Source organism: Camelus bactrianus, chromosome 8, assembly GCF_048773025.1.
Source record: "Camelus bactrianus isolate YW-2024 breed Bactrian camel chromosome 8, ASM4877302v1, whole genome shotgun sequence".
NCBI classification, from domain to species: Eukaryota; Metazoa; Chordata; class Mammalia; order Artiodactyla; family Camelidae; genus Camelus; species Camelus bactrianus.
The window spans coordinates 91,168,327-91,192,023 of NC_133546.1; positions in this window are offsets into that span (position 1 = coordinate 91,168,327).

Here is a 23,697-nt window from a genome sequence, read left to right on the forward strand (position 1 = left end):
TCAGAAAAAATCTCTGCATGTGAGTTCTACCCATTAGAATTGCAATTTCAATTGTTTCCCACAAAGTGACTTTCCGTGGTCCGAACACACTGCATTCATCACGGATTTGACAAACATTCATTAGTCAGTTGTGTGCCTGTGATTTACGGAACTTTCATCCACCATATAATGCATATATACACCTTGAAAATATTATTCTGATTTTGAAGCTTTTTCCTAACTGCAGTTTAGAATATCAGGCAACTTTTGCAGGATAATTCTCTTGTAGAGTGTTCTACACAATAGACATGTAATTTACATAGATCCCCTCGCCGTGACATGCCGTGCTCCAAACATGCTACATGCACCGCAGTTCGACAAATATTAACTGCTGAGTTGTTAGCATGTGGATTAATGTACTTTCATCTACCATACAATGTATATATATACAGCTAGAAGCATGTACTCAGTATTTGCAGATATTTCTTAATGCCAGTTTCGAAAATAAGACCGTTTTCACAGAAAAATCCTCTTGGAGTGAGTTCTATCCAATAGACTTGTAATTTACATAGTTTCAGTTACCATGACATTCCGTGTTCCGAATACATTACATGCATCACAGATTCTACAACATTCTTTATTGAGTGTAAGCATGTGCTTTACAAACTTTCATCCACCACACAAGACATATTAGCACCTAGAAACATTAACTCTGAGTTCGCAGCAATTTCCTAATAGCAGTTTTGAAAATTAAGCATTTTTCTAAGGAAAAAAGTGTTGGAGCGATTTCTACCCACTAGGCATGTAATTTACATAGATTCCATTGCTGTGAAATTACGTCTTTCGAACACGCTACATGCATAACGGATTTGACAAATATTCACTACAAATGTGTTTGCATGTGTATTACGAAACTTTCAACACAATAAAAGGCATAGTGACACTTAGAATCATTTTCTCTGATTTCACAGAGATTTCCAATCGCCAGATTCCAAAATGCAGCAGATTTCACAGCAAAAAGCTCTTGGAGCAAGTTCTACCCAAGAGACATGTAATTTACATAGATTCACTCACCGTGAAACTCCGTGTTCTGAACACGCTACATGCATCTCAGATTCCACAAATATTCACTACAGAGTTATGAGCATATGTTTTACCGTACTTTCATCCACCATAGAAGGCATACTGACACTTACAAGCATTTTCTCATTTTTTGAAAGTTTTACCTAAAGCCAGTTTCAAAAATGAGGCAGTTTTCACAGAAAAATATTCTTGGAGAGAGTTCTTCACAATAGACATGTAATTTACATAGATTCTCTCAACGTCAAAATCTGTGTTCTGACAAATTTGCATGCATCAAGGTTTCGACAAGTATTCACTACAGATTTGTTAGCATGTGCATTTCTGATCTTTCATCCACATACAAGTCATATTGACACTTAGAAGCATTTTCTCAGATTTCGAATATATTTCCTATTGCCAGTTTTGAAAGTGAGGCAGATTTTGCAGAAAAATGCTTTTGGAGCGAGTTCTACCCAATGGACATGAAATTTAAATGCTTCCACTCATCGAGAAATTCCGTGTTCCAAACATGCTATGTGCATCACGGATTCGACAAACACTCTTTAATGAGTCGTGAACATTAGTATTACCGAATTTTCATCCACCAAACAAGGCATATTTACACGTAGAAAGACTTCTTCAGATTTAGTAGATATCTCCTAATGTCAGTTTCTGAAATCATGCAGTTTATGCAAAAGAATTCTCTTGGAGCGAGTTCTACTCAATAGACATGTAATTTACATTTTTTCCCTCAGTATGATATTCCGTGATCTGAACACGCAACATGCATCACTGATTCGAAAAATAATCTTTAAGGAGTTGTGAGCATGAGGATTACCAAACTGTCATCTGCCATAAAAGGCATATTTACACCTAGAAACCATTACTCTGAGTTCGCAGTGTTTTCCAAATATCAGTTTTGAATGTGAGGTAGTTTTTGCAGAAAAATGCTCTTGGAGTGAGTTCTACACAATAGTCATGTAATTTACATAGATTGGCTCACCGTGAAATTCCGTGTTCCGAGAAAGCTGCATGCATCACAGAATCGACACAAATTCACTACAGATTTGTTAGCATGTGGATTACCGTACTTTCATCCACCATACAAGGCATAATGGCGCTTACAAGCATTTTCTCATTTTTTGAAAGTTTTTCCTAACGCCAGTTTCGAAAATGAGGCAGTTTTCACCGAAAAATTCTCTTGCAGAGAGTTCTACACAGTAGACATTTGATTTACATAGGTTCGATCACCGTCAAATTCTGTGTTCTGAGAAAGTTGCATGCATAACAGTTTCGACAAATATTCACTACAGAATTTTTTAGCATGTGGATTACTGTACTTTCATCCACCATTAAAGTCATATTTGCCTTAGAAACATTTTCTCAGATTTCGAACTCTTTTCCTTATGCCAGTTTTGAAAATGAGGCAGATTTCACAGAAAAATACTTTTGGAGTGAGTTCTACCCAATAAATATGTAATTTACAAAGTTTCTTTCACCATGATATTCTGTGTTCTGAATATGATACGTGCATCACGGATTCGACAAACATTTTTAATGAGTTGTGTACATGTGGATTACCAAACTTTCATCCACCAAACATGGCATATTTACACCTAGAAATGTTTCTCCTCTTTTGCAGATTTGTCCTAATGCCCGTTGCAAATAACAGGCAGATTTCACAGGAAAATCCTCTTCGATCGTGTTCTATCCAATAGACATGAAATTTACAATGTTTCACTTACCATGACATTCCGTGTTCATAACACGCTACATGCATACTGGATTTATAAAACATTCATTACTGATTCGAGAGCATGTGGATTTCTGAAATTTAACCCACCATACAAGGCATATTTACACCTAGAAATATTTACTCTGCTTTCACAGCTTTTTCCTAATTTCAGGTTTTAAAATCATGAAGTTTTCTCAGGAAAAAACCTCTTCAAGCGAGTTCTATCCAGAGGAATTGTAATTTAAGCAGTTTCCCTCAAAGTGACTTTCCGTTTTCTGAACATGCTTCATGCATCACGGATTTGACAAACGTTAATTACTCAGTTGTGTGCATGTGGATGACAGAACTTTCATCCACCATATAAGTCATATATACACCTAGAAATATTTACTCTGATTTCACTACTTTTTCCTACCGTCTGTTTTGAAAATCATGATGTTTTTGCAGAAGTAATCTCTGCAAGCGAGTTCGACCCAGTAGAATTGTAATTTCAATAGTTACCCACAAAGTGACTTTCCATGGTCCGAACATGCTAAATTCATCACGGATTTGACAAACATTCATTACTCAGTTGTGTGCATGTGGATTACAGAACTTTCATCCACCATACAAGGCATAAATACACCTAGAAATATTTACTCTGATTTCACAGATTTTTCCTAACGTCAGTCTCGAAAATCATAAAGATTTCTCAGAAAAAATCTCTGCATGTGAGTTCTACCCATTAGAATTGCAATTTCAATTGTTTCCCACAAAGTGACTTTCCGTGGTCCGAACACACTGCATTCATCACGGATTTGACAAACATTCATTAGTCAGTTGTGTGCCTGTGATTTACGGAACTTTCATCCACCATATAATGCATATATACACCTTGAAAATATTATTCTGATTTTGAAGCTTTTTCCTAACTGCAGTTTAGAATATCAGGCAACTTTTGCAGGATAATTCTCTTGTAGAGTGTTCTACACAATAGACATGTAATTTACATAGATCCCCTCGCCGTGACATGCCGTGCTCCAAACATGCTACATGCACCGCAGTTCGACAAATATTAACTGCTGAGTTGTTAGCATGTGGATTAATGTACTTTCATCTACCATACAATGTATATATATACAGCTAGAAGCATGTACTCAGTATTTGCAGATATTTCTTAATGCCAGTTTCGAAAATAAGACCGTTTTCACAGAAAAATCCTCTTGGAGTGAGTTCTATCCAATAGACTTGTAATTTACATAGTTTCAGTTACCATGACATTCCGTGTTCCGAATACATTACATGCATCACAGATTCTACAACATTCTTTATTGAGTGTAAGCATGTGCTTTACAAACTTTCATCCACCACACAAGACATATTAGCACCTAGAAACATTAACTCTGAGTTCGCAGCAATTTCCTAATAGCAGTTTTGAAAATTAAGCATTTTTCTAAGGAAAAAAGTGTTGGAGCGATTTCTACCCACTAGGCATGTAATTTACATAGATTCCATTGCTGTGAAATTACGTCTTTCGAACACGCTACATGCATAACGGATTTGACAAATATTCACTACAAATGTGTTTGCATGTGGATTACCGAACTTTCAACACAATAAAAGGCATAGTGACACTTAGAATCATTTTCTCTGATTTCACAGAGATTTCCAATCGCCAGATTCCAAAATGCAGCAGATTTCACAGCAAAAAGCTCTTGGAGCAAGTTCTACCCAAGAGACATGTAATTTACATAGATTCACTCACCGTGAAACTCCGTGTTCTGAACACGCTACATGCATCTCAGATTCCACAAATATTCACTACAGAGTTATGAGCATATGTTTTACCGTACTTTCATCCACCATAGAAGGCATACTGACACTTACAAGCATTTTCTCATTTTTTGAAAGTTTTACCTAAAGCCAGTTTCAAAAATGAGGCAGTTTTCACAGAAAAATATTCTTGGAGAGAGTTCTTCACAATAGACATGTAATTTACATAGATTCTCTCAACGTCAAAATCTGTGTTCTGACAAATTTGCATGCATCAAGGTTTCGACAAGTATTCACTACAGATTTGTTAGCATGTGCATTTCTGATCTTTCATCCACATACAAGTCATATTGACACTTAGAAGCATTTTCTCAGATTTCGAATATATTTCCTATTGCCAGTTTTGAAAGTGAGGCAGATTTTGCAGAAAAATGCTTTTGGAGCGAGTTCTACCCAATGGACATGAAATTTAAATGCTTCCACTCATCGAGAAATTCCGTGTTCCAAACATGCTATGTGCATCACGGATTCGACAAACACTCTTTAATGAGTCGTGAACATTAGTATTACCGAATTTTCATCCACCAAACAAGGCATATTTACACGTAGAAAGACTTCTTCAGATTTAGTAGATATCTCCTAATGTCAGTTTCTGAAATCATGCAGTTTATGCAAAAGAATTCTCTTGGAGCGAGTTCTACTCAATAGACATGTAATTTACACTTTTTCCCTCAGTATGATATTCCGTGATCTGAACACGCAACATGCATCACTGATTCGAAAAATAATCTTTAAGGAGTTGTGAGCATGAGGATTACCAAACTGTCATCTGCCATAAAAGGCATATTTACACCTAGAAACCATTACTCTGAGTTCGCAGTGTTTTCCAAATATCAGTTTTGAATGTGAGGTAGTTTTTGCAGAAAAATGCTCTTGGAGTGAGTTCTACACAATAGACATGTAATTTACATAGATTGGCTCACCGTGAAATTCCGTGTTCCGAGAAAGCTGCATGCATCACAGAATCGACACAAATTCACTACAGATTTGTTAGCATGTGGATTACCGTACTTTCATCCACCATACAAGGCATAATGGCGCTTACAAGCATTTTCTCATTTTTTGAAAGTTTTTCCTAACGCCAGTTTCGAAAATGAGGCAGTTTTCACCGAAAAATTCTCTTGCAGAGAGTTCTACACAGTAGACATTTGATTTACATAGGTTCGATCACCGTCAAATTCTGTGTTCTGAGAAAGTTGCATGCATAACAGTTTCGACAAATATTCACTACAGAATTTTTTAGCATGTGGATTACTGTACTTTCATCCACCATTAAAGTCATATTTGCCTTAGAAACATTTTCTCAGATTTCGAACTCTTTTCCTTATGCCAGTTTTGAAAATGAGGCAGATTTCACAGAAAAATACTTTTGGAGTGAGTTCTACCCAATAAATATGTAATTTACAAAGTTTCTTTCACCATGATATTCTGTGTTCTGAATATGATACGTGCATCACGGATTCGACAAACATTTTTAATGAGTTGTGTACATGTGGATTACCAAACTTTCATCCACCAAACATGGCATATTTACACCTAGAAATGTTTCTCCTCTTTTGCAGATTTGTCCTAATGCCCGTTGCAAATAACAGGCAGATTTCACAGGAAAATCCTCTTCGATCGTGTTCTATCCAATAGACATGAAATTTACAATGTTTCACTTACCATGACATTCCGTGTTCATAACACGCTACATGCATACTGGATTTATAAAACATTCATTACTGATTCGAGAGCATGTGGATTTCTGAAATTTAACCCACCATACAAGGCATATTTACACCTAGAAATATTTACTCTGCTTTCACAGCTTTTTCCTAATTTCAGGTTTTAAAATCATGAAGTTTTCTCAGGAAAAAACCTCTTCAAGCGAGTTCTATCCAGAGGAATTGTAATTTAAGCAGTTTCCCTCAAAGTGACTTTCCGTTTTCTGAACATGCTTCATGCATCACGGATTTGACAAACGTTAATTACTCAGTTGTGTGCATGTGGATGACAGAACTTTCATCCACCATATAAGTCATATATACACCTAGAAATATTTACTCTGATTTCACTACTTTTTCCTACCGTCTGTTTTGAAAATCATGATGTTTTTGCAGAAGTAATCTCTGCAAGCGAGTTCGACCCAGTAGAATTGTAATTTCAATAGTTACCCACAAAGTGACTTTCCATGGTCCGAACATGCTAAATTCATCACGGATTTGACAAACATTCATTACTCAGTTGTGTGCATGTGGATTACAGAACTTTCATCCACCATACAAGGCATAAATACACCTAGAAATATTTACTCTGATTTCACAGATTTTTCCTAACGTCAGTCTCGAAAATCATAAAGATTTCTCAGAAAAAATCTCTGCATGTGAGTTCTACCCATTAGAATTGCAATTTCAATTGTTTCCCACAAAGTGACTTTCCGTGGTCCGAACACACTGCATTCATCACGGATTTGACAAACATTCATTAGTCAGTTGTGTGCCTGTGATTTACGGAACTTTCATCCACCATATAATGCATATATACACCTTGAAAATATTATTCTGATTTTGAAGCTTTTTCCTAACTGCAGTTTAGAATATCAGGCAACTTTTGCAGGATAATTCTCTTGTAGAGTGTTCTACACAATAGACATGTAATTTACATAGATCCCCTCGCCGTGACATGCCGTGCTCCAAACATGCTACATGCACCGCAGTTCGACAAATATTAACTGCTGAGTTGTTAGCATGTGGATTAATGTACTTTCATCTACCATACAATGTATATATATACAGCTAGAAGCATGTACTCAGTATTTGCAGATATTTCTTAATGCCAGTTTCGAAAATAAGACCGTTTTCACAGAAAAATCCTCTTGGAGTGAGTTCTATCCAATAGACTTGTAATTTACATAGTTTCAGTTACCATGACATTCCGTGTTCCGAATACATTACATGCATCACAGATTCTACAACATTCTTTATTGAGTGTAAGCATGTGCTTTACAAACTTTCATCCACCACACAAGACATATTAGCACCTAGAAACATTAACTCTGAGTTCGCAGCAATTTCCTAATAGCAGTTTTGAAAATTAAGCATTTTTCTAAGGAAAAAAGTGTTGGAGCGATTTCTACCCACTAGGCATGTAATTTACATAGATTCCATTGCTGTGAAATTACGTCTTTCGAACACGCTACATGCATAACGGATTTGACAAATATTCACTACAAATGTGTTTGCATGTGGATTACCGAACTTTCAACACAATAAAAGGCATAGTGACACTTAGAATCATTTTCTCTGATTTCACAGAGATTTCCAATCGCCAGATTCCAAAATGCAGCAGATTTCACAGCAAAAAGCTCTTGGAGCAAGTTCTACCCAAGAGACATGTAATTTACATAGATTCACTCACCGTGAAACTCCGTGTTCTGAACACGCTACATGCATCTCAGATTCCACAAATATTCACTACAGAGTTATGAGCATATGTTTTACCGTACTTTCATCCACCATAGAAGGCATACTGACACTTACAAGCATTTTCTCATTTTTTGAAAGTTTTACCTAAAGCCAGTTTCAAAAATGAGGCAGTTTTCACAGAAAAATATTCTTGGAGAGAGTTCTTCACAATAGACATGTAATTTACATAGATTCTCTCAACGTCAAAATCTGTGTTCTGACAAATTTGCATGCATCAAGGTTTCGACAAGTATTCACTACAGATTTGTTAGCATGTGCATTTCTGATCTTTCATCCACATACAAGTCATATTGACACTTAGAAGCATTTTCTCAGATTTCGAATATATTTCCTATTGCCAGTTTTGAAAGTGAGGCAGATTTTGCAGAAAAATGCTTTTGGAGCGAGTTCTACCCAATGGACATGAAATTTAAATGCTTCCACTCATCGAGAAATTCCGTGTTCCAAACATGCTATGTGCATCACGGATTCGACAAACACTCTTTAATGAGTCGTGAACATTAGTATTACCGAATTTTCATCCACCAAACAAGGCATATTTACACGTAGAAAGACTTCTTCAGATTTAGTAGATATCTCCTAATGTCAGTTTCTGAAATCATGCAGTTTATGCAAAAGAATTCTCTTGGAGCGAGTTCTACTCAATAGACATGTAATTTACATTTTTTCCCTCAGTATGATATTCCGTGATCTGAACACGCAACATGCATCACTGATTCGAAAAATAATCTTTAAGGAGTTGTGAGCATGAGGATTACCAAACTGTCATCTGCCATAAAAGGCATATTTACACCTAGAAACCATTACTCTGAGTTCGCAGTGTTTTCCAAATATCAGTTTTGAATGTGAGGTAGTTTTTGCAGAAAAATGCTCTTGGAGTGAGTTCTACACAATAGACATGTAATTTACATAGATTGGCTCACCGTGAAATTCCGTGTTCCGAGAAAGCTGCATGCATCACAGAATCGACACAAATTCACTACAGATTTGTTAGCATGTGGATTACCGTACTTTCATCCACCATACAAGGCATAATGGCGCTTACAAGCATTTTCTCATTTTTTGAAAGTTTTTCCTAACGCCAGTTTCGAAAATGAGGCAGTTTTCACCGAAAAATTCTCTTGCAGAGAGTTCTACACAGTAGACATTTGATTTACATAGGTTCGATCACCGTCAAATTCTGTGTTCCGAGAAAGTTGCATGCATAACAGTTTCGACAAATATTCACTACAGAATTTTTTAGCATGTGGATTACTGTACTTTCATCCACCATTAAAGTCATATTTGCCTTAGAAACATTTTCTCAGATTTCGAACTCTTTTCCTTATGCCAGTTTTGAAAATGAGGCAGATTTCACAGAAAAATACTTTTGGAGTGAGTTCTACCCAATAAATATGTAATTTACAAAGTTTCTTTCACCATGATATTCTGTGTTCTGAATATGATACGTGCATCACGGATTCGACAAACATTTTTAATGAGTTGTGTATATGTGGATTACCAAACTTTCATCCACCAAACATGGCATATTTACACCTAGAAATGTTTCTCCTCTTTTGCAGATTTGTCCTAATGCCCGTTGCAAATAACAGGCAGATTTCACAGGAAAATCCTCTTCGATCGTGTTCTATCCAATAGACATGAAATTTACAATGTTTCACTTACCATGACATTCCGTGTTCATAACACGCTACATGCATACTGGATTTATAAAACATTCATTACTGATTCGAGAGCATGTGGATTTCCGAAATTTAACCCACCATACAAGGCATATTTACACCTAGAAATATTTACTCTGCTTTCACAGCTTTTTCCTAATTTCAGGTTTTAAAATCATGAAGTTTTCTCAGGAAAAAACCTCTTCAAGCGAGTTCTATCCAGAGGAATTGTAATTTAAGCAGTTTCCCTCAAAGTGACTTTCCGTTTTCTGAACATGCTTCATGCATCACGGATTTGACAAACGTTAATTACTCAGTTGTGTGCATGTGGATGACAGAACTTTCATCCACCATATAAGTCATATATACACCTAGAAATATTTACTCTGATTTCACTACTTTTTCCTACCGTCTGTTTTGAAAATCATGATGTTTTTGCAGAAGTAATCTCTGCAAGCGAGTTCGACCCAGTAGAATTGTAATTTCAATAGTTACCCACAAAGTGACTTTCCATGGTCCGAACATGCTAAATTCATCACGGATTTGACAAACATTCATTACTCAGTTGTGTGCATGTGGATTACAGAACTTTCATCCACCATACAAGGCATAAATACACCTAGAAATATTTACTCTGATTTCACAGATTTTTCCTAACGTCAGTCTCGAAAATCATAAAGATTTCTCAGAAAAAATCTCTGCATGTGAGTTCTACCCATTAGAATTGCAATTTCAATTGTTTCCCACAAAGTGACTTTCCGTGGTCCGAACACACTGCATTCATCACGGATTTGACAAACATTCATTAGTCAGTTGTGTGCCTGTGATTTACGGAACTTTCATCCACCATATAATGCATATATACACCTTGAAAATATTATTCTGATTTTGAAGCTTTTTCCTAACTGCAGTTTAGAATATCAGGCAACTTTTGCAGGATAATTCTCTTGTAGAGTGTTCTACACAATAGACATGTAATTTACATAGATCCCCTCGCCGTGACATGCCGTGCTCCAAACATGCTACATGCACCGCAGTTCGACAAATATTAACTGCTGAGTTGTTAGCATGTGGATTAATGTACTTTCATCTACCATACAATGTATATATATACAGCTAGAAGCATGTACTCAGTATTTGCAGATATTTCTTAATGCCAGTTTCGAAAATAAGACCGTTTTCACAGAAAAATCCTCTTGGAGTGAGTTCTATCCAATAGACTTGTAATTTACATAGTTTCAGTTACCATGACATTCCGTGTTCCGAATACATTACATGCATCACAGATTCTACAACATTCTTTATTGAGTGTAAGCATGTGCTTTACAAACTTTCATCCACCACACAAGACATATTAGCACCTAGAAACATTAACTCTGAGTTCGCAGCAATTTCCTAATAGCAGTTTTGAAAATTAAGCATTTTTCTAAGGAAAAAAGTGTTGGAGCGATTTCTACCCACTAGGCATGTAATTTACATAGATTCCATTGCTGTGAAATTACGTCTTTCGAACACGCTACATGCATAACGGATTTGACAAATATTCACTACAAATGTGTTTGCATGTGGATTACCGAACTTTCAACACAATAAAAGGCATAGTGACACTTAGAATCATTTTCTCTGATTTCACAGAGATTTCCAATCGCCAGATTCCAAAATGCAGCAGATTTCACAGCAAAAAGCTCTTGGAGCAAGTTCTACCCAAGAGACATGTAATTTACATAGATTCACTCACCGTGAAACTCCGTGTTCTGAACACGCTACATGCATCTCAGATTCCACAAATATTCACTACAGAGTTATGAGCATATGTTTTACCGTACTTTCATCCACCATAGAAGGCATACTGACACTTACAAGCATTTTCTCATTTTTTGAAAGTTTTACCTAAAGCCAGTTTCAAAAATGAGGCAGTTTTCACAGAAAAATATTCTTGGAGAGAGTTCTTCACAATAGACATGTAATTTACATAGATTCTCTCACCGTCAAAATCTGTGTTCTGACAAATTTGCATGCATCAAGGTTTCGACAAGTATTCACTACAGATTTGTTAGCATGTGCATTTCTGATCTTTCATCCACATACAAGTCATATTGACACTTAGAAGCATTTTCTCAGATTTCGAATATATTTCCTACTGCCAGTTTTGAAAGTGAGGCAGATTTTGCAGAAAAATGCTTTTGGAGTGAGTTCTACCCAATGGACATGAAATTTAAATGCTTCCACTCATCGAGAAATTCCGTGTTCCAAACATGCTATGTGCATCACGGATTCGACAAACACTCTTTAATGAGTTGTGAACATTAGTATTACCGAATTTTCATCCACCAAACAAGGCATATTTACACGTAGAAAGACTTTTTCAGATTTAGTAGATATCTCCTAATGTCAGTTTCTGAAATCATGCAGTTTATGCAAAAGAATTCTCTTGGAGCGAGTTCTACTCAATAGACATGTAATTTACATTTTTTCCCTCAGTATGATATTCCGTGATCTGAACACGCAACATGCATCACTGATTCGAAAAATAATCTTTAAGGAGTTGTGAGCATGAGGATTACCAAACTGTCATCTGCCATAAAAGGCATATTTACACCTAGAAACCATTACTCTGAGTTCGCAGTGTTTTCCAAATGTCAGTTTTGAATGTGAGGTAGTTTTTGCAGAAAAATGCTCTTGGAGTGAGTTCTACACAATAGACATGTAATTTACATAGATTGGCTCACCGTGAAATTCCGTGTTCCGAGAAAGCTGCATGCATCACAGAATCGACACAAATTCACTACAGATTTGTTAGCATGTGGATTACCGTACTTTCATCCACCATACAAGGCATAATGGCGCTTACAAGCATTTTCTCATTTTTTGAAAGTTTTTCCTAATGCCAGTTTCGAAAATGAGGCAGTTTTCACCGAAAAATTCTCTTGCAGAGAGTTCTACACAGTAGACATTTGATTTACATAGGTTCGATCACCGTCAAATTCTGTGTTCCGAGAAAGTTGCATGCATAACAGTTTCGACAAATATTCACTACAGAATTTTTTAGCATGTGGATTACTGTACTTTCATCCACCATTAAAGTCATATTTGCCTTAGAAACATTTTCTCAGATTTCGAACTCTTTTCCTTATGCCAGTTTTGAAAATGAGGCAGATTTCACAGAAAAATACTTTTGGAGTGAGTTCTACCCAATAAATATGTAATTTACAAAGTTTCTTTCACCATGATATTCTGTGTTCTGAATATGATACGTGCATCACGGATTCGACAAACATTTTTAATGAGTTGTGTACATGTGGATTACCAAACTTTCATCCACCAAACATGGCATATTTACACCTAGAAATGTTTCTCCTCTTTTGCAGATTTGTCCTAATGCCCGTTGCAAATAACAGGCAGATTTCACAGGAAAATCCTCTTCGATCGTGTTCTATCCAATAGACATGAAATTTACAATGTTTCACTTACCATGACATTCCGTGTTCATAACACGCTACATGCATACTGGATTTATAAAACATTCATTACTGATTCGAGAGCATGTGGATTTCCGAAATTTAACCCACCATACAAGGCATATTTACATCTAGAAATATTTACTCTGCTTTCACAGCTTTTTCCTAATTTCAGGTTTTAAAATCATGAAGTTTTCTCAGGAAAAAACCTCTTCAAGCGAGTTCTATCCAGAGGAATTGTAATTTAAGCAGTTTCCCTCAAAGTGACTTTCCGTTTTCTGAACATGCTTCATGCATCACGGATTTGACAAACGTTAATTACTCAGTTGTGTGCATGTGGATGACAGAACTTTCATCCACCATATAAGTCATATATACACCTAGAAATATTTACTCTGATTTCACTACTTTTTCCTACCGTCTGTTTTGAAAATCATGATGTTTTTGCAGAAGTAATCTCTGCAAGCGAGTTCGACCCAGTAGAATTGTAATTTCAATAGTTACCCACAAAGTGACTTTCCATGGTCCGAACATGCTAAATTCATCACGGATTTGACAAACATTCATTACTCAGTTGTGTGCATGTGGATTACAGAACTTTCATCCACCATACAAGGCATAAATACACCTAGAAATATTTACTCTGATTTCACAGATTTTTCCTAACGTCAGTCTCGAAAATCATAAAGATTTCTCAGAAAAAATCTCTGCATGTGAGTTCTACCCATTAGAATTGCAATTTCAATTGTTTCCCACAAAGTGACTTTCCGTGGTCCGAACACACTGCATTCATCACGGATTTGACAAACATTCATTAGTCAGTTGTGTGCCTGTGATTTACGGAACTTTCATCCACCATATAATGCATATATACACCTTGAAAATATTATTCTGATTTTGAAGCTTTTTCCTAACTGCAGTTTAGAATATCAGGCAACTTTTGCAGGATAATTCTCTTGTAGAGTGTTCTACACAATAGACATGTAATTTACATAGATCCCCTCGCCGTGACATACCGTGCTCCAAACATGCTACATGCACCGCAGTTCGACAAATATTAACTGCTGAGTTGTTAGCATGTGGATTAATGTACTTTCATCTACCATACAATGTATATATATACAGCTAGAAGCATGTACTCAGTATTTGCAGATATTTCTTAATGCCAGTTTCGAAAATAAGACCGTTTTCACAGAAAAATCCTCTTGGAGTGAGTTCTATCCAATAGACTTGTAATTTACATAGTTTCAGTTACCATGACATTCCGTGTTCCGAATACATTACATGCATCACAGATTCTACAACATTCTTTATTGAGTGTAAGCATGTGCTTTACAAACTTTCATCCACCACACAAGACATATTAGCACCTAGAAACATTAACTCTGAGTTCGCAGCAATTTCCTAATAGCAGTTTTGAAAATTAAGCATTTTTCTAAGGAAAAAAGTGTTGGAGCGATTTCTACCCACTAGGCATGTAATTTACATAGATTCCATTGCTGTGAAATTACGTCTTTCGAACACGCTACATGCATAACGGATTTGACAAATATTCACTACAAATGTGTTTGCATGTGGATTACCGAACTTTCAACACAATAAAAGGCATAGTGACACTTAGAATCATTTTCTCTGATTTCACAGAGATTTCCAATCACCAGATTCCAAAATGCAGCAGATTTCACAGCAAAAAGCTCTTGGAGCAAGTTCTACCCAAGAGACATGTAATTTACATAGATTCACTCACCGTGAAACTCCGTGTTCTGAACACGCTACATGCATCTCAGATTCCACAAATATTCACTACAGAGTTATGAGCATATGTTTTACCGTACTTTCATCCACCATAGAAGGCATACTGACACTTACAAGCATTTTCTCATTTTTTGAAAGTTTTACCTAAAGCCAGTTTCAAAAATGAGGCAGTTTTCACAGAAAAATATTCTTGGAGAGAGTTCTTCACAATAGACATGTAATTTACATAGATTCTCTCACCGTCAAAATCTGTGTTCTGACAAATTTGCATGCATCAAGGTTTCGACAAGTATTCACTACAGATTTGTTAGCATGTGCATTTCTGATCTTTCATCCACATACAAGTCATATTGACACTTAGAAGCATTTTCTCAGATTTCGAATATATTTCCTACTGCCAGTTTTGAAAGTGAGGCAGATTTTGCAGAAAAATGCTTTTGGAGTGAGTTCTACCCAATGGACATGAAATTTAAATGCTTCCACTCATCGAGAAATTCCGTGTTCCAAACATGATATGTGCATCACGGATTCGACAAACACTCTTTAATGAGTCGTGAACATTAGTATTACCGAATTTTCATCCACCAAACAAGGCATATTTACACGTAGAAAGACTTTTTCAGATTTAGTAGATATCTCCTAATGTCAGTTTCTGAAATCATGCAGTTTATGCAAAAGAATTCTCTTGGAGCGAGTTCTACTCAATAGACATGTAATTTACATTTTTTCCCTCAGTATGATATTCCGTGATCTGAACACGCAACATGCATCACTGATTCGAAAAATAATCTTTAAGGAGTTGTGAGCATGAGGATTACCAAACTGTCATCTGCCATAAAAGGCATATTTACACCTAGAAACCATTACTCTGAGTTCGCATTGTTTTCCAAATGTCAGTTTTGAATGTGAGGTAGTTTTTGCAGAAAACTGCTCTTGGAGTGAGTTCTACACAATAGACATGTAATTTACATAGATTGGCTCACCGTGAAATTCCGTGTTCCGAGAAAGCTGCATGCATCACAGAATCGACACAAATTCACTACAGATTTGTTAGCATGTGGATTACCGTACTTTCATCCACCATACAAGGCATAATGGCGCTTACAAGCATTTTCTCATTTTTTGAAAGTTTTTCCTAACGCCAGTTTCGAAAATGAGGCAGTTTTCACCGAAAAATTCTCTTGCAGAGAGTTCTACACAGTAGACATTTGATTTACATAGGTTCGATCACCGTCAAATTCTGTGTTCCGAGAAAGTTGCATGCATAACAGTTTCGACAAATATTCACTACAGAATTTTTTAGCATGTGGATTACTGTACTTTCATCCACCATTAAAGTCATATTTGCCTTAGAAACATTTTCTCAGATTTCGAACTCTTTTCCTTATGCCAGTTTTGAAAATGAGGCAGATTTCACAGAAAAATACTTTTGGAGTGAGTTCTACCCAATAAATATGTAATTTACAAAGTTTCTTTCACCATGATATTCTGTGTTCTGAATATGATACGTGCATCACGGATTCGACAAACATTTTTAATGAGTTGTGTACATGTGGATTACCAAACTTTCATCCACCAAACATGGCATATTTACACCTAGAAATGTTTCTCCTCTTTTGCAGATTTGTCCTAATGCCCGTTGCAAATAACAGGCAGATTTCACAGGAAAATCCTCTTCGATCGTGTTCTATCCAATAGACATGAAATTTACAATGTTTCACTTACCATGACATTCCGTGTTCATAACACGCTACATGCATACTGGATTTATAAAACATTCATTACTGATTCGAGAGCATGTGGATTTCCGAAATTTAACCCACCATACAAGGCATATTTACACCTAGAAATATTTACTCTGCTTTCACAGCTTTTTCCTAATTTCAGGTTTTAAAATCATGAAGTTTTCTCAGGAAAAAACCTCTTCAAGCGAGTTCTATCCAGAGGAATTGTAATTTAAGCAGTTTCCCTCAAAGTGACTTTCCGTTTTCTGAACATGCTTCATGCATCACGGATTTGACAAACGTTAATTACTCAGTTGTGTGCATGTGGATGACAGAACTTTCATCCACCATATAAGTCATATATACACCTAGAAATATTTACTCTGATTTCACTACTTTTTCCTACCATCTGTTTTGAAAATCATGATGTTTTTGCAGAAGTAATCTCTGCAAGCGAGTTCGACCCAGTAGAATTGTAATTTCAATAGTTACCCACAAAGTGACTTTCCATGGTCCGAACATGCTAAATTCATCACGGATTTGACAAACATTCATTACTCAGTTGTGTGCATGTGGATTACAGAACTTTCATCCACCATACAAGGCATAAATACACCTAGAAATATTTACTCTGATTTCACAGATTTTTCCTAACGTCAGTCTCGAAAATCATAAAGATTTCTCAGAAAAAATCTCTGCATGTGAGTTCTACCCATTAGAATTGCAATTTCAATTGTTTCCCACAAAGTGACTTTCCGTGGTCCGAACACACTGCATTCATCACGGATTTGACAAACATTCATTAGTCAGTTGTGTGCCTGTGATTTACGGAACTTTCATCCACCATATAATGCATATATACACCTTGAAAATATTATTCTGATTTTGAAGCTTTTTCCTAACTGCAGTTTAGAATATCAGGCAACTTTTGCAGGATAATTCTCTTGTAGAGTGTTCTACACAATAGACATGTAATTTACATAGATCCCCTCGCCGTGACATGCCGTGCTCCAAACATGCTACATGCACCGCAGTTCGACAAATATTAACTGCTGAGTTGTTAGCATGTGGATTAATGTACTTTCATCTACCATACAATGTATATATATACAGCTAGAAGCATGTACTCAGTATTTGCAGATATTTCTTAATGCCAGTTTCGAAAATAAGACCGTTTTCACAGAAAAATCCTCTTGGAGTGAGTTCTATCCAATAGACTTGTAATTTACATAGTTTCAGTTACCATGACATTCCATGTTCCGAATACATTACATGCATCACAGATTCTACAACATTCTTTATTGAGTGTAAGCATGTGCTTTACAAACTTTCATCCACCACACAAGACATATTAGCACCTAGAAACATTAACTCTGAGTTCGCAGCAATTTCCTAATAGCAGTTTTGAAAATTAAGCATTTTTCTAAGGAAAAAAGTGTTGGAGCGATTTCTACCCACTAGGCATGTAATTTACATAGATTCCATTGCTGTGAAATTACGTCTTTCGAACACGCTACATGCATAACGGATTTGACAAATATTCACTACAAATGTGTTTGCTTGTGGATTACCGAACTTTCAACACAATAAAAGGCATAGTGACACTTAGAATCATTTTCTCTGATTTCACAGAGATTTCCAATCGCCAGATTCCAAAATGCAGCAGATTTCACAGCAAAAAGCTCTTGGAGCAAGTTCTACCCAAGAGACATGTAATTTACATAGATTCACTCACCGTGAAACTCCGTGTTCTGAACACGCTACATGCATCTCAGATTCCACAAATATTCACTACAGAGTTATGAGCATATGTTTTACCGTACTTTCATCCACCATAGAAGGCATACTGACACTTACAAGCATTTTCACATTTTTTGAAAGTTTTACCTAAAGCCAGTTTCAAAAATGAGGCAGTTTTCACAGAAAAATATTCTTGGAGAGAGTTCTTCACAATAGACATGTAATTTACATAGATTCTCTCACCGTCAAAATCTGTGTTCTGACAAATTTGCATGCATCAAGGTTTCGACAAGTATTCACTACAGATTTGTTAGCATGTGCATTTCTGATCTTTCATCCACATACAAGTCATATTGACACTTAGAAGCATTTTCTCAGATTTCGAATATATTTCCTACTGCCAGTTTTGAAAGTGAGGCAGATTTTGCAGAAAAATGCTTTTGGAGTGAGTTCTACCCAATGGACATGAAATTTAAATGCTTCCACTCATCGAGAAATTCCGTGTTCCAAACATGCTATGTGCATCACGGATTCGACAAACACTCTTTAATGAGTTGTGAACATTAGTATTACCGAATTTTCATCCACCAAACAAGGCATATTTACACGTAGAAAGACTTTTTCAGATTTAGTAGATATCTCCTAATGTCAGTTTCTGAAATCATGCAGTTTATGCAAAAGAATTCTCTTGGAGCGAGTTCTACTCAATAGACATGTAATTTACATTTTTTCCCTCAGTATGCTATTCCGTGATCTGAACACGCAACATGCATCACTGATTCGAAAAATAATCTTTAAGGAGTTGTGAGCATGAGGATTACCAAACTGTCATCTGCCATAAAAGGCATATTTACACCTAGAAACCGTTACTCTGAGTTCGCAGTGTTTTCCAAATGTCAGTTTTGAATGTGAGGTAGTTTTTGCAGAAAAATGCTCTTGGAGTGAGTTCTACACAATAGACATGTAATTTACATAGATTGGCTCACCGTGAAATTCCGTGTTCCGAGAAAGCTGCATGCATCACAGAATCGACACAAATTCACTACAGATTTGTTAGCATGTGGATTACCGTACTTTCATCCACCATACAAGGCATAATGGCGCTTACAAGCATTTTCTCATTTTTTGAAAGTTTTTCCTAACGCCAGTTTCGAAAATGAGGCAGTTTTCACCGAAAAATTCTCTTGCAGAGAGTTCTACACAGTAGACATTTGATTTACATAGGTTCGATCACCGTCAAATTCTGTGTTCCGAGAAAGTTGCATGCATAACAGTTTCGACAAATATTCACTACAGAATTTTTTAGCATGTGGATTACTGTACTTTCATCCACCATTAAAGTCATATTTGCCTTAGAAACATTTTCTCAGATTTCGAACTCTTTTCCTTATGCCAGTTTTGAAAATGAGGCAGATTTCACAGAAAAATACTTTTGGAGTGAGTTCTACCCAATAAATATGTAATTTACAAAGTTTCTTTCACCATGATATTCTGTGTTCTGAATATGATACGTGCATCACGGATTCGACAAACATTTTTAATGAGTTGTGTACATGTGGATTACCAAACTTTCATCCACCAAACATGGCATATTTACACCTAGAAATGTTTCTCCTCTTTTGCAGATTTGTCCTAAAGCCCGTTGCAAATAACGGGCAGATTTCACAGGAAAATCCTCTTCGATCGTGTTCTATCCAATAGACATGAAATTTACAATGTTTCACTTACCATGACATTCCGTGTTCATAACACGCTACATGCATACTGGATTTATAAAACATTCATTACTGATTCGAGAGCATGTGGATTTCCGAAATTTAACCCACCATACAAGGCATATTTACACCTAGAAATATTTACTCTGCTTTCACAGCTTTTTCCTAATTTCAGGTTTTAAAATCATGAAGTTTTCTCAGGAAAAAACCTCTTCAAGCGAGTTCTATCCAGAGGAATTGTAATTTAAGCAGTTTCCCTCAAAGTGACTTTCCGTTTTCTGAACATGCTTCATGCATCACGGATTTGACAAACGTTAATTACTCAGTTGTGTGCATGTGGATGACAGAACTTTCATCCACCATATAAGTCATATATACACCTAGAAATATTTACTCTGATTTCACTACTTTTTCCTACCGTCTGTTTTGAAAATCATGATGTTTTTGCAGAAGTAATCTCTGCAAGCGAGTTCGACCCAGTAGAATTGTAATTTCAATAGTTACCCACAAAGTGACTTTCCATGGTCCGAACATGCTAAATTCATCACGGATTTGACAAACATTCATTACTCAGTTGTGTGCATGTGGATTACAGAACTTTCATCCACCATACAAGGCATAAATACACCTAGAAATATTTACTCTGATTTCACAGATTTTTCCTAACGTCAGTCTCGAAAATCATAAATATTTCTCAGAAAAAATCTCTGCATGTGAGTTCTACCCATTAGAATTGCAATTTCAATTGTTTCCCACAAAGTGACTTTCCGTGGTCCGAACACACTGCATTCATCACGGATTTGACAAACATTCATTAGTCAGTTGTGTGCCTGTGATTTACGGAACTTTCATCCACCATATAATGCATATATACACCTTGAAAATATTATTCTGATTTTGAAGCTTTTTCCTAACTGCAGTTTAGAATATCAGGCAACTTTTGCAGGATAATTCTCTTGTAGAGTGTTCTACACAATAGACATGTAATTTACATAGATCCCCTCGCCGTGACATGCCGTGCTCCAAACATGCTACATGCACCGCAGTTCGACAAATATTAACTGCTGAGTTGTTAGCATGTGGATTAATGTACTTTCATCTACCATACAATGTATATATATACAGCTAGAAGCATGTACTCAGTATTTGCAGATATTTCTTAATGCCAGTTTCGAAAATAAGACCGTTTTCACAGAAAAATCCTCTTGGAGTGAGTTCTATCCAATAGACTTGTAATTTACATAGTTTCAGTTACCATGACATTCCATGTTCCGAATACATTACATGCATCACAGATTCTACAACATTCTTTATTGAGTGTAAGCATGTGCTTTACAAACTTTCATCCACCACACAAGACATATTAGCACCTAGAAACATTAACTCTGAGTTCGCAGCAATTTCCTAATAGCAGTTTTGAAAATTAAGCATTTTTCTAAGGAAAAAAGTGTTGGAGCGATTTCTACCCACTAGGCATGTAATTTACATAGATTCCATTGCTGTGAAATTACGTCTTTCGAACACGCTACATGCATAACGGATTTGACAAATATTCACTACAAATGTGTTTGCTTGTGGATTACCGAACTTTCAACACAATAAAAGGCATAGTGACACTTAGAATCATTTTCTCTGATTTCACAGAGATTTCCAATCGCCAGATTCCAAAATGCAGCAGATTTCACAGCAAAAAGCTCTTGGAGCAAGTTCTACCCAAGAGACATGTAATTTACATAGATTCACTCACCGTGAAACTCCGTGTTCTGAACACGCTACATGCATCTCAGATTCCACAAATATTCACTACAGAGTTATGAGCATATGTTTTACCGTACTTTCATCCACCATAGAAGGCATACTGACACTTACAAGCATTTTCTCATTTTTTGAAAGTTTTACCTAAAGCCAGTTTCAAAAATGAGGCAGTTTTCACAGAAAAATATTCTTGGAGAGAGTTCTTCACAATAGACATGTAATTTACATAGATTCTCTCACCGTCAAAATCTGTGTTCTGACAAATTTGCATGCATCAAGGTTTCGACAAGTATTCACTACAGATTTGTTAGCATGTGCATTTCTGATCTTTCATCCACATACAAGTCATATTGACACTTAGAAGCATTTTCTCAGATTTCGAATATATTTCCTACTGCCAGTTTTGAAAGTGAGGCAGATTTTGCAGAAAAATGCTTTTGGAGTGAGTTCTACCCAATGGACATGAAATTTAAATGCTTCCACTCATCGAGAAATTCCGTGTTCCAAACATGCTATGTGCATCACGGATTCGACAAACACTCTTTAATGAGTTGTGAACATTAGTATTACCGAATTTTCATCCACCAAACAAGGCATATTTACACGTAGAAAGACTTTTTCAGATTTAGTAGATATCTCCTAATGTCAGTTTCTGAAATCATGCAGTTTATGCAAAAGAATTCTCTTGGAGCGAGTTCTACTCAATAGACATGTAATTTACATTTTTTCACTCAGTATGACATTCCGTGTTCTGAACAAGCAACATGCATCACTGATTCGAAAAATAATCTTTAAGGAGTTGTGAGCATGAGGATTACCAAACTGTCATCTGCCATAAAAAGCATATTTACACCTAGAAACCATTACTCTGAGTTCGCAGTGTTTTCCAAATGTCAGTTTTGAATGTGAGGTAGTTTTTGCAGAAAAATGCTCTTGGAGTGAGTTCTACACAATAGACATGTAATTTACATAGATTGGCTCACCGTGAAATTCCGTGTTCCGAGAAAGCTGCATGCATCACAGAATCGACACAAATTCACTACAGATTTGTTAGCATGTGGATTACCGTACTTTCATCCACCATACAAGGCATAATGGCGCTTACAAGCATTTTCTCATTTTTTGAAAGTTTTTCCTAACGCCAGTTTCGAAAATGAGGCAGTTTTCACCGAAAAATTCTCTTGCAGAGAGTTCTACACAGTAGACATTTGATTTACATAGGTTCGATCACCGTCAAATTCTGTGTTCCGAGAAAGTTGCATGCATAACAGTTTCGACAAATATTCACTACAGAATTTTTTAGCATGTGGATTACTGTACTTTCATCCACCATTAAAGTCATATTTGCCTTAGAAACATTTTCTCAGATTTCGAACTCTTTTCCTTATGCCAGTTTTGAAAATGAGGCAGATTTCACAGAAAAATACTTTTGGAGTGAGTTCTACCCAATAAATATGTAATTTACAAAGTTTCTTTCACCATGATATTCTGTGTTCTGAATATGATACGTGCATCACGGATTCGACAAACATTTTTAATGAGTTGTGTACATGTGGATTACCAAACTTTCATCCACCAAACATGGCATATTTACACCTAGAAATGTTTCTCCTCTTTTGCAGATTTGTCCTAAAGCCCGTTGCAAATAACGGGCAGATTTCACAGGAAAATCCTCTTCGATCGTGTTCTATCCAATAGACATGAAATTTACAATGTTTCACTTACCATGACATTCCGTGTTCATAACACGCTACATGCATACTGGATTTATAAAACATTCATTACTGATTCGAGAGCATGTGGATTTCCGAAATTTAACCCACCATACAAGGCA